Below are 13,926 nucleotides of genomic sequence, written 5' to 3'. Positions count from 1 at the left end.
CTTCAAACTTTACGTTGCCATGGTGACTTCAGTGCACATGCATTTGTAACAAATTGGAAAGTTGTGTATAATATACAATAGCATATATAACAATATAAGCTATTACGTGAAACATATTTAACATATAAAACCTCTAGGCTCTGTTGTCGTATCTCTTTTTCCAGGTTTCTCATTTACTTGTCCTTTGTTGATAAAGTAATAGTCAGTGATTTCATTGAGATAATCTATTCCTTCATTGATTGTAAGTGGTCTGTGTATGAAATGACAGTGCCCAATCTTCCTTTAGCTTTAAATGATCTATTTCAAATGAAGTTTAGATATGACACTTCAGCTAGGTTGAAGGGCTTTCCATTACTTAACCCTGAGTGCTTCACTAAGTGTTCAGTTGTACCTTTTGAATTCCTATTTAAGATGCGTTTCATGGGGGTTCATTCTAATATCATAGACTGCTCTGATGCAGTTTTGGGCAGTATCAGTTACTATACCTGAATAGTTTTAGAAAGTGTCCAAAACATAAATGAGAGCAGTTAAGTGTCAGAGAATCAAGCAAAAAGCCCTTTCTACGTGAATTACAAAGAAGAAAGCTGTAACTAAAAAGAAAATTTATTTTTGTGAGTGGGGAAGAAGGTAATAATTGTTAGTTCTTTGCATTTACTGCTGTGATGGATTATCCAAAATTATATTTGTTTCTTTTTATGCCTCCAATGGAAGACTACAGCAGGAGACTCATTCCTTTTTTTGGAAGAAAGAAATGCTTAGGTTATTAGTATGTCGTGTGCCATTATTATTAAGCTAAAATGCACTATAATAGAGTGCTTAAGAATGTCAGTTTAAGAACCTGATCAACAGAGGTGCTAAGCGTGAGCAAACACAGTGAAATTATTTGGAATTGTGGAAGCTGAGGGTCTATGAGGATCTGGCCCTAAGTCCATTGGATCTATTAGATTGAGTACTGGCTTTAATACATTTTTTCAGACTCTCTTTAAATTATCAAAAATAACAGCGGTAATAGGAGTTGAATATAAAATATCATCTTTTACATTCTTGGGCATCTTAGGCTGGTGGTTAAATACTGGTACTTAATTTCTCTTGCTCTATGTATTTTTGTCTGTCTTGTTGAGTTTTAGGTGATCATATAATGACTGTTTAAAATGCCAGTAACTCGCTTCCAAACTAAGAACTTGAGTGGAAAAATCTGTTTGTCAAATGGAGTTTATTATTATTATTATTATAATGGAATAAGTTGATGACCTCGGTAACCTCCTGAGGTTTTGTTTTGTTTTGACAACTTCTTTTAGTGCCAACAAATTATATTTCTGCATAAAGGTTCAGTTTTCTACATTACATCTTATTCTCTGATTTAAGTGATTTTGAATATTTTTTGATGCTGATAAAAACATTATCAGAGTTCAGACATCAAGGATTTTTAACCCACCTTCTTCCAAACTCCTTTCAGTGTTGTCATGCAAATTATTCCTTCTGTAAATATTACTGTGGATTTTATAGTAAGTATTTTTAGTTAGAAAAATATTTGAGGATGACTACTGTCACTTTTTTTCTTTTGCCTCAAGAGCAAACGTCCCCCAATCCATGGCCTCTCTTTATGGCTGTCTCCTAGGTTTTCTTATCTTCGTCTCTTCGCTGCCTTAACGTTAGCATTTCCTCTGTACCTAGAGAAATATAGGTGTGCTTAAATGATAAAGTCTTAACTGATGAAGTAGAGGCTCCGTAGCATTTCATGAAGACACTACCTTCTTTAGAAGTGGGTTATGCCGACGAGAGCTCTCGATACCATCTGCATGTTTTGTTAGTCGCTAAGGTGCTATTAGACTATTTGTTGTTTTTAAAAGTTTTTTCCTGTTACAGACTAACTCGGCTACCCTTCTGAAGGCTGTCTATGACCAGTCAGATGTATTTACAGCCATCATTGACTTTCCTTGCTCAGTACATGTATACAAATCTTGCCTGCCATTTTGCATCCACATCTTGGATAATTTTTTTTCAGATGAACTCCAGTCAGTTTGTAGAATGCATAAACATCCTCTTAGTATACCAATCAGTGTCCTGCTTTCAACAATCTGTAGTGCTTTTTAGATGGCTGAAATGAAAGGTTCAGGTTCACAAGATTCCTAGCTTCCTTAGATGAATAATTATTTTTCTTCTTTGAAGAGTGTCCCTGTGGCACTCCAGTGTAGGTGTCTTGGCGCCCCGTGCTTATAGTCGGAACTTTTTAGCAGCAGTACCCTGGGTGCCAACATGCATGCACAGTGCTGCTCATGCCATAGCGAGCGTGCTGATGCACATGCTTCTTTGAAGATGTCCCAGTGTGTGTTCTACATTAGGTTGGTGCGCCGCCACTGAGCCTCAGAGTGGAGATTTCATAGCAGTGTCCCAGGGGCCGCATAGGTGTTCACCAGCAGTCACGTGCTGTTAGGCTTCAGGAATCGCGCATGCGCAAACTCCCCATTCCCATTCCTCAGTTCCTTCTCTACCACCTCTGGCTACAGACGTACTTAGCAGTGCTCCCTAGCTTCTTTGCGTGATTCTCTACATGATTATACTTTTAAAACCAGTTAAATTCATTAGTTTCAAAAAACAAAGAGAAGAAAAGAAAAAAATCTTAATCAGTCTAAGGTACTTTCTTCTTTTTCTCTGTAGTGAGTCAGAATGGCCGTCTGCTGACCGGGAAGGGTAAGCCCTCCATAAGACCCCTTGGTGGGTGGGACCAGAGCCACCCAGCTCCTCCCACAGGAAGCGGAAGGGAAGGGCTAGAACTATAAGAGCAGGCCTTGAGAGCTCAGTAAGTTCCCAGCGAGTGAGCAGACCAGACACTCTCCCTGGCCTCCCTAGGGGGGAAGCCCGATGGCTACAAAACCTGAGGGATGACTGAATAGGGCCCCCGGGACCAATGCCTGACCCTGGAGACAGGCCAAGGCCACTCCAAACCCTGCCAGGCACTGAGGAGGGACCGAGGGGACCAGAGCCCACACCAGGCCCCAGAGCCTGGGCTGTTTCACCAGGATTAGGGAAGGACCCAGCCCCTGAGCCTATGGACACCCTGCCAACGCTGGCACTCCGAGAGGACCCTGAGAAGAAGCAATCACAAGAACTAGGCCCACAGGGGGTATTAAGAAATGGCCCAGGGAAAGCCGACCCCACACCAGCTGGTGAAATGGAGGTCAAGTGGGCAGCATGTTGCAGACTGGATTCCTGCTGACCTGATTGAAGCATTGCGGCCTGAATCCCCGCCAACCGAGTGGCTGCCTGTGCTGCCACTGCTAGGGCCCTAAACTGGGAGGCAGTGGAGTGGCCGGGCCTGCGTCCCCCCCTGCTATTCCTTCACTTGGGTGGCAGGTTCCCCTTGTAGGGGGGAAACCCCCTGTGCTTGTTGGCTCTCCGCCAAAGCTAGGAGAGCTGACCCCAACTCAGGCTGCAGACAGGCCTGAGCCTCAAACTGTTATAGACTTCTTCGTTTGTTTGTTGCCCCGCCCAGACCCAGGGCCCTAGCATTTTAACTATAGGGCTACGTCTAGACTGGCCCCTTCTCCGGAAGAGGCATGCAAAGCAGACAAGTCAGAATAGGGAAATCCGCGGGGGATTTAAATATCCCCCGCGGGATTTAAATAAACATGGCCGCCGCTTTTTTTCCGGCTTGGGGAAAAGCCGGAAAAGAGCGTCTAGACTGGCACGATCCTACGGAATAAAGCCCTTGCAAGTAGGAATAAGAGATCCTCCGGAAAAGGGCTTTATTCCGGAGGATCGCGCCAGTCTAGAGGCTCTTTTCCGGCTTTTCCCCAAGCCGGAAAAAAAGCGGCGGCCATGTTTATTTAAATCCCACGGGGGATATTTAAATCCCCCGCGGATTTCCCTATTCTGACTTGCCTGCTTTGCATGCCTCTTCCGGAGAAGGGGCCAGTCTAGACGTAGCCTAGATGTATCTGTTTCTCTGCTGCCCGCCCTTACCTAGGGCCAAGGCTGCTGAACTGTCTGGCAGTTTGTCGCCCGTCTTGACCCAGAAATGAGAAATTCCTATTACGCTTAACCCATGTAGTGAGTCAGCACGGCTGCCCGCTGTCCTGGACTGGTACATTCTCCCAGTTAATCCCTCCCTGCAGTCTTTGACTGCTTATGCAAGAATGCCTGGATCACCTGGCTTTAAATGCTGTACCTCATGTAAAGAGCATATTCCACTTTCGGAGAGCACCATATCTCTCAGAAATGGCCTCACTGCACAAAGCTAAAATCTCAGGCATGGAAAGGCAGAGACTTCCATCTCAAATTATTTTTATTAGAAAACTCACACCAGCCTCCAATCCCAGCCAACAGCCCGAGGAACTCAACCAGCTGGGATCCATAAATCCCGCCAAAAAGCGAGCCTCCTCAGCATGTCAAGGGGCTAAGGCACCAAAACTACCATCCCCCTCACAGCCGGTGCCGAGAGCAGCGGTGGTACCACGCCTCGGCAGATATGATGCCACTGGCGTCTCTGGAGTCCCAAGCGGAGACAGACAGCGCGCTTGCGCTAAATAGCGCATTGAGGGGACAGGCTTCAAGTTGCCTGCCTCATTAGCTGCAGCACCATCTGGCAATGATATGATCTTGCCGATGCAGCATGAGAGCACAGCGCAGACCATTTTAACAGGCATCTCAGCTTCACCTCAGAGGCGCCTGATAAGCCACAACTGCCCTTGGCATTGAGGCGTGATTCAGCACCTCAGCCTCCATGTCCCCCACTACAGAACCAGCAACACCTGTTGGGCACTACACTCAGCACAGAAACTTATTAGTCTCATCCACTTTTAACTCACCATTTTTACAACCTGAGTGCTCTCCCGCTATGTTAACATCACAGAGATCACTCTCTCAGGAAAGATTATCATCCGAATCTGATGATGCCTTCTCTAGGGGTTTTTCACCAGAGAATTCTCCTTACACAGCTCGGAGTATTTGCTCTCCCAGATTTGGGAATATACCTCTGTATTATGGCAATCCCTGAGTACCTCCACCTGAGCTTTACCCATACTGGCAATACTGGGACAAATGGCAATCTTATCAGAAATACCAGCTGGGCTGGAAGCAAGACAGAGTGCAGTACTCCCCCTCTAAACAAATAAAGGAAGGGGACCCACTCTCACAGGAGACCTTGACTCCTCGTGTCCCAAAGTGACTCCTCCTGTCCAGTGGGTCTCTGGCCCCAGCTTCAATGACTTCAGATGACACTGCACATTTCGAAGACCTTTTTAAACATGTAGCTGTGAAATTAAACATTCCTCTCCAGGAGGTTGTGGAAAATCAACACGACCTAACAGACATACTGCTCTCAGTAACACCATCAAAGATAGCATTGCCAATTAATCCAGCAATAATGGAACTGGCAAAGACGCTGTGGCAAACTCTGGCATCAATCTCTTCTACAGCTAAGAGAACTGATAAGAAATATTATGTCTCACCCAAGGGTTCAGAATTCTTTTTTTCTTACCCAGCACCTAATTCTCTTGTGGTGGAGGCTGCACAAAAAAAATTCAAGCAGCAACAATACCGGTCTACTTCTTCATACCACGATAGCAAAATGCTCGATGCATTCGGGCGCAAAATATATACGTCTTCTAATTTACAATTTTGCATCACGCAGCTTTAATGAGCAAATATGATTCCAGAAATTACGTCAAACTGAATGACTTTGTTGCATGCATTCCTGAGTCTAAGAGGCAACAATACGTAGCATTGATATCCAAAGGTTACATGATTTCAAGAACATCGTTTCAGGCTGCTTTAGACACTGCTGACAGGGCTGCACATTCTACAGCATCATCGGTAGTAATGAGAAGGGCATTGTGGTTTAGCTCCACTCCATTTCCCAGGGAGATTGAATCTACAGTAGAAAATCTGCCCTTCTATGGCCAGAAGCTGTTTGAAGCTAACACCAATGAAATTCTCCACTCCAAGCACCTAGAAGCAGGCAAGATATAGGTATCAGTCTTATCTGAAACCTTGATACCCTCCATATACACAACACTACAATAGACCAGACCACCTTCAGCAGAACAGAGGCAGAAACGAATGACGTTGCCCTTCCTCTACCAATTTTCAATAGTCTCAGTAGTCCAACAAGCAAATTTGATCATCTGGTCGCGGATCTGGAGAGCCTCTCACCTATTCCAATGCCATCGACGCAAGTAAATCTCTTCTATCACCGATTGTTTCTTCAACAACTGGCAATGTATAGCCTCTGATAGATGGGTGCTGCAGATAATCGAAAAAGGCTGCCTTATTCCCTTTGTGTCCATACCTCCTCTCCAACCCACTTCCCCATTCCTCTTCAGGGACAACTCTCACGAGATCCTCCTTCAACAAGAAGAGCACCTCTTACACATTGGTGTGATTGAACCAGTCCCCACACATTTTAGAGGCAAGGGATTCTACTCCCGTTACTTCTTGACAGAAGTATAGTCAGATGTGCTCTTTCCAGAGAGCATAAGGGCACACTCAACCAGAGCCATGGCTACCTCGATAGCATTCCTCCATAAAGTACTCATAAGAGATACCTGCTCAACTGCCACGTGGTCCTCGGATCACACATTTGCAAAGCACTATACACTTACTCAGGGGCCTCTTCCCAACTTGAAACTAGCACTTCTTTCCACTGCTTTTTTGCCAGATCCAAAGTCCCTTCCTCCCTAAAGGGAAATTGCTTTGTGGTCACCTAATGTGGAGCACCCACGGGGACATCTCTCTCAAAGAAGAGGAGGTTACTCACCTTGATAGTAACTGACGTTCTTCACGATGAGTGAAGTGTCCCCATGGGTGCTCCACAACCCCCCCTTCTGCCCCTCTACTTCGGGATCCTGGCCTTCCCAAGCAATGGTTTTGGGATAGAGAAGAAACTGAGGAGGGGGCTTGCGCATGCGTTATGCCTGCAGCCTAACAGCGTGTGACTGCTGGTGTACAGCTGCGCAGCCCTAGGAACACTGCTATGAAATCTCTGCTCTGAGGCTCAGCGGCGGTGCACCAACCTAATGTGGAGCACCCACAGAGACATTCATCTCGAAGAATGTCAGTTACTATCGAGGTGAGTAACCTCCTCCTCATCAGCCGTCCCCAGTTCCTTCTCAACAGCCTCAGAAGTGGTTGGAACCCAGCAGCACTCCAGTTGTTTGTTGCAGGTTAAATTGTTTTTCATGTAGTCCTTTCTAGTTTGCATTTCCTTAAGTTAGTTTGGGTGCCTTTACTTCCTATTTTCATAAAAAAATATATATATATTTTTTCCTTATCCCCTTTTTCCCGGTTAGTTGTGTAGTTACACTGGGTTTCAAGAGATGCCTTACCTGCAGACTGTCCTTTTCTGTATCAGATGGGCATGCTCAATGCATCTGTTGTTTGGGGCAGGATCACTGCCCACAGAAATGTCATCATTGTAAAAAGCTATCCTCCAGGTCCCTCAAGGCCAGGGATCTGCAGCTCAAGCATCTAATAATGGAGAAGACAGTGAGACCAGCGTCTGTATCAGTATCACAAGTCTTTCCACCGCAAACGTCTTCCACAGCACTTTTGGACCAAGAGACAACAGTACTGCAGGAGCCTCCAGCTAAGAAGATGTCAAAGAGGAAGCATACATCCTCTCTAACCACCGAAAGGCCTATGAAAATGTATCTCCTCAACAGAAGCCTTCCTTGGCACCAATGGCACAGGCTTCAGGGAATAAGCAGGTTTCGGGCATGTCCGGTGTGGACATGTCCTGATGGGTGGTGCCATCTAAGGAAGAACACCCCATGGTCTCAACTTTAAAACCAAAAAAGGCTGCCTCTGCACCATTGGCACCAACAGTATCAGCACCAAAACTATTAGAGCACACTAGTATTAGCGGCCACTCAGATCTGTCGGTACAGACCCCGTCTAAGATGGCACCAGGGCTGCATACCAACACATCTCCAGTATCAACCACAACAATGACTTGATCAAGTAATGCATCCATACTGATGCCACAACATACCAAGATGACTGCACCATCGGTACTGTTATTTCCACCACTACGCCCGTTGACCATGCAGTAAGAGTTGGCAGTCACATAGGTACCATGGACTCCCTCTTTGGCACCAACGCCACTCCTACACTTGAGGGACCAAGCAGGCTTGCCACCCCCTCTAGCTCAGCTCCACCCTTTTCTAATGAGGATGAAAATTAAGAACTCTCTCTCTCTTTCTCTCCCTCCCTTCATACCACTTTTGACCCAAACCCTCTGCACATCTGCAACAACAACAACAGAGCCAAGGGAAGATGTGGCAGCCCTTCCCATGGTTTCCGCCCATACCTTTTCCTCAGTCTTGGAAAGGATGGGATCCTTGGGCGCTCTTTAGAGTCTAGATAGCAGCCTCTCAGGCTGCTGATCTCACAACATAAACCACAGCTAGTGGCTCCAAAACCTCAAGTATCGACGAGATCTGACACCACTCAGTAAGACATAGATGACCTCAGGGGAAGACCCAAGAGGCGGACACTCTCCCCCTTTCTCACCTGTCTTCCTGTTCTCCTGACAAGTCAATAATGCCCCTACCACCAACATATGGGAAGGACTTCAAGTCCTTCCAGGACTTAAAAGGGTTGTGGATTTGCTGGACATCTCCCTAGTGGAAGTTCTTGAAGTCCAGTATGATCTCACAGATACCCTTCATGTCTCCTCCTCATCCAAGATAACCTTCCCCATAAACAAAGCCATCCTGGATCCAGCTAGGATCATCTGGTAGACTCCAGTCTGTATATCTCCGGCATCAAAAAGGGCTGATAAGAAATATTATGTGCCAGCCAAAGGGGCAGAGTTCCTGTTTATTCACCCAGCCCCTAACTCCCTTGTAGTTGAAGCCGTTCACACCAGGAGCAGACAGACCCACTTCAAGTCAACACTCTATGACAATGACTGGAAGAGACTGTATATATTGGGACAAAGGCCTACTCATCCATATCCTTGCAATTTAGGATTGCTACTTATTCAGGCCTCCTATCAAAATACAGTACAACCATTTCAACAAAATTAACACCTCCCAGAGGATCACAAGGTCCCCTTGAAATCCAGTTTTGCGGAGGGGGGTCACTCATAGCCAAGGAGGCATTGCAAGCCTCCTTGGATTTGACTGACACAGCATCCCATTCTTTGGTGACATCTGTTGTGATGCACAAGACCTCCTGACACACCTCTTAGGTTTTCCTAGGGAAGTGCAAAATACAGTTGAGGATCTTCCCTTTGAAAGTTAAAAACCATTCTCTACATTGACATATGCATCTCTACACACCCTCAAAGATTCTAGGGCTGCATTGAAAACCTTATGCATGTACATCCCTTAGCATAAGAAGAAGCAGAATTGCTTTTATACTCTTCAGGCTAGATCATCCTTGTACACCTCCAAACAGAGAGGATACAACTTAAGATGGCATCAGAGACAGCAGAAGAGGAGGCAGCCTCTGGATCAGTCAGTTGCATCCCACCAACAACTAGTGGACAGGCATTGCGCAGTAAGTTTCTCAGATTCACCCTAAAAGACCATCACTACCAAAACCACGTCCTTTCCTTCGGATGTGCCTCAGCCCCAAGGGTTTTTTCAAAGGTTCTTGTGGTAACAATAATGTACTTAAGATCAGGAATAATAATCTTCCCATACCTGGGCAACTGCCTCATAGTAGCTCCGACAGCCCAACTAGCAACGGAATCCACAGCAAGAACTATCAGCTTGTTCAACAGTCTGTGCCTATAAATAAACACATGGAAGTCCCACCTGATTCCTACTTAAGAGTTGGAATACAAAGGCGGGACATTGGATTATATCCAAGCACAAGCCAGGCTTTCACTTCAACATTTCCAATCCCTAGCTTTATTAGCTCAAACCATTATCAACATTCCTATGGTGTCGGCCAGACAATGCCTACAGCTGTTCAGCTACATGTCAGCTGCAACTTATGTGGTGCCATATACCTGGTTGCATATGCATTGCCTTCAAGCATAGCTCTGCACCTGTTTTTGGCCACACAGCACCATCTGCACAAGATCTTGAGGTCTCCAAAAATGGTAAAAGAATCCCTACATTGGTGGTTGCAGCCCAACAACCTTTGCAAGGGAGTGCAATTCCAACACACCCCCCCATCCATCACAAGAACCACGGGTGCTTCTCTAAAAGGATGGCTTGACATCTGCAGATACACAACATTCAGGGAAGATGATCTTCACCAGAGTCAGCACTCCACATCAATATTCTGGAGCTCCGAGCAGTCAGACAAGCATGCGAATATTTCCGTCCTCTAATTTGCAGTAAATCAGTAAGAATACTTCTGGACAACATGGCTTGCATGTTTTATATAAACTGGCATGGAGGAGCTGGATCTTACCGTCTTTGCAAGGAGGCCACAGCTCTCTGGTGCTGGTGCATTGAGTATCACGTGAGCATTTCAGCAGTCTGCTCCCAAGAAAACAAAACATGATAGCAGACCATCTGAGTAGAAACTTTCTTCGGAAATACAAGTGGGAGATCCACCCACAAGTCTTGCATTCTGTATTCCAGAAATGGGGCTTTCCAGAAATAGACTTGTTCACATTTCACAATGTGAAATACCCAATTACCGTTCCAGGGCGGGTCTGGGCAAGAACTCCCTATGCAACGCCCTATTGTTCACTACTCAACAAAGTCATTCAGAAAATAAAACAGGACAGGGCCAAAGTCATGTTAGTAACACTGGCATTGCCCAGGCAAACCTGGTTTCCTTACCTGTCGCATATGTCCATGGCTCCCCCACTTTGTCTTCCACAAGTCCTGAACCTCCTATCACAGGACAAGGGCTGAATTCTCCACCTAGACATCCAGAGGTTATTCCTCAAGGACTGGCTCCTTCCAGGCTGATCATGTCCAACTCTACCTACTTGGGAAAAGTCCAACACTTAATCATAAGCAGTCACAAATCAAGCACCAGGAAAACCAACCTATGCTCAAAAATGGCAATGTTTCATTCTTTGGGCCTCTCACAATTCACTATCACCTTGCTCAGCACCATTATCAAAGGTGCTAAACTACTTGTTTTCCTTGAAAAAGCAGAGCTTCTCAAACTCATCAGTTAAGGTTCGTTTGGTGGCAGTTTTAAAGCGAGTATTCCCAAATATAGGGGGACACAGTCTTTGCTCACTGACTATGACAAGGTTTGTTAAAAGGCTCAATGTGTTCCCTTTGTCTAGGGCAGTGGTCCCCAACCTTTTGAGGTTGTCGGGCGCCAGGGGGCATAGCCGTTCGCCCGCCGGGCGCCAGGGGGTGGGGACACTTGCACGCCCGGGGGCGGCCCCCCCCCATAGCCGCATGCCCGGGGCCGGGGGGCCCCCCCATAGCCACGCGCCCGGGGCCCCCCATAGCCACGGGGCCGGGGCCCCCCCATAGCCACGCGCCCGGGGCCCCCCCATAGCCGCGCACCCGGGGCCGCCGCTACCCCCTCCCCCACAAGCGCCGTGCGTCCGGGGCCGGCGCTTCACCCCCTCCCCCCGAGCACCTGGCGGGCGCATGGAAATGCCCCCGCGGGCGCCATGGCGCCCGCGGGCACCATGTTGGGGACCACGGGTCTAGGGAAATTCCACCCTTCTGGGATCTGAGCCTTGTCCTTACAAGCTTGACTGGTCACACCTTTCAACCAATGGAGACTTGTTTGCTTTTGCATCTCTTGATGAGTTGCTTTTGTCATGACCATCACCACAGCAAGAAGAATTAGTGAGCTCACTGCACTCGTGGCCTCTACCCTCCTTTCACAGTATTTTATAAGGACAAAATGTGCTTCAGGACAAAGACCACACCCAAAATTTCTTCCCAAAGTGGTTTTGCAGTTCCGCATTAATGAGCCATTTTACTTACTGGCCTGAAGCCTCATCCAGATGCCTATGCTGCTTGTCTCCATTCCTTAGATGTCCCTTGTGCCATTGTCTTCTACCTAGAAAGAACAAAGCAATTTAGACATTCTCCTAGACTATTTCTATCCATAGCAGATTGTTCCGAAGGTTAAACCATTACCAAACAACGACTCTCTAAATGGCTAGTTAATTGCATCAATATGTGTTACTCAATCAATAAATTACCACTACCAGATCAAATACAAGCTAACTCCACCAGAGCAATAGCTACCTCTGCAGTCTATCTGCAGAATATCCCTATCACTGACATTTGTAGGGCCACAACAGGAGGTTCAGTACTTACCTTCACAGAACATTATGCCGCTGTGTTTCTCAATACACTAAATTTGGAGTGGCAGTTCTATTTGCCACTCACAATACACATCCAAAGCTCCTCCTTCCAGATTCTCAGGGCACTGCTCCATAGTCACCTACAGTGGAGTGCCCACGGGGATGTTCCTCGAAGAAGAAAAAAAGAGGTTACTCACCTTGTACTGTAACTGGTGTTCTTCAAGATGGGTGTGCCTGTGGGTGCTCCACGACTCTCCTTCATCCCCTCTTCTTGAGTCTTAATGTCTCTCCATGGTAAAGAAAGAACAGGGGACAATTGACGATTCGCATGTGCCAGCACACTTGCTGCAGCAGCGCGCATGCGCATCAGCACCCGGGATACTGCTGCTAAAAAGTTTCGATTTATAAGTGCAAGGGTGCCGAGACACCCATAGTGGAGTGCTCAAAGGGACACCCCTCTCCAAGAACACCAGTTACTGCACAGTGTGAGTAACCTCTTTTATCTTTAATAATGTCTATACATGGCCACTTTCACCTCTGTATGTTAGTTAGGATGACTACAACTTTACTTTCTACACCCATGGCTTAGGGTTCCTGACCATGCACCAGAACCTATTGGGCTCCCCCTCTAATTAAGGTGGGGTCATTTGGTGGAAGGAGTTAGGCCAGACCCAGAATGGACACTGTAACATCACAACTGGTTTGTTGTAGTCTTAACTTCTCCCAGTCAGTTTCAATTTGACAGGAAGGTAGAGGGAAGGTACAACGTAGGAGGTGTTCCATGGCTCTTGGGTAGTGAAGATGACTTTTTCACATTAAGAGAAAGAATATTGTGTTTCTAAGGGAATTTATTGAAAAAGCAGATGGCAATATTTAATCACAGGAATACTTAATTGGCTCTTAATTAGAGTGGCATGTTGTTCCGAAATGGTTGGTGTGTGCTAACAGGAGAAGTAAAGAGTAATTGACAAGTCGCAGTGTTTGTGTTCAATGTTTCTTAAATATGACTTAGTTTTGCTTCTGTCTGAAAATATTGTGTTTCTGCATCTGAAATATCAGTGAGGTGCAAGCGCATGTTGGGGTTAAACTGTAACAATGCACATTATAATTTATTTGCTGCATGTTAATGTGAATTAAAACATTCTTCAACTATTTCTGCTTTTTTGCGCATATCCCATGTTATTATAGTTAACCACTGGTGCCTGAACAGCTAGTTAGGCTTGGCAGCATTTCCTAAGAGTTTGAGATATTTAGAAGGAAAAAAATCCTTTTGTATTTTCCAGTCTTTGCATGGAATTGTAAGCTTGTCCATTATTAAGGTCCTGTTGTTACTATAAATTAGAACATAACTGAGTCCGAGGTCACTAGGTATGCCTTACTGCACAGTAAACAGACCGTCAGAGTACTATGCAAACGAGCCCCCGGTATTTAAGGTTTCTAAGTACCCTTCCCACAAGCACACATCTGAAAATGAGCCCCACTATATGTATATTACACTAATTGTTTTTTGGTTTTTCATATTCACTATTGCTATTAAAACATGATAATGAGATGAAAAGTTAATAAATACTAATATTATAAATATATATACAATTTGACTCAACTATTCTATAACCTTTAGAGCTAATGTTCTTATTATTAATAATGTATGAATCTAGATTCAGAAGCCAATCTCTCCTCTCCCCCCGACCCCGCAAAGATTCTTAGCATAGAGGCAGTTGATGTCATAG

At 45.7% G+C, this 13,926-nt stretch overlaps 1 protein-coding gene across 5 annotated transcripts in view; it reads left to right on the top strand.

Annotated features, from left to right (window-relative positions):
- The window catches only part of RHBDD1 (rhomboid domain containing 1), a 76,417-nt gene that overhangs the window by 55,186 nt on the left and 7,305 nt on the right, over positions 1-13,926 (top strand). The window lies entirely within an intron of this gene.

The sequence above is a fragment of the Pelodiscus sinensis genome, chromosome 10 (assembly GCF_052426305.1).
Source record: "Pelodiscus sinensis isolate ZL-2025 chromosome 10, ASM5242630v1, whole genome shotgun sequence".
Taxonomy (NCBI): domain Eukaryota; kingdom Metazoa; phylum Chordata; order Testudines; family Trionychidae; genus Pelodiscus; species Pelodiscus sinensis.
This window is presented reverse-complemented; position numbering and strand designations above follow the sequence as displayed.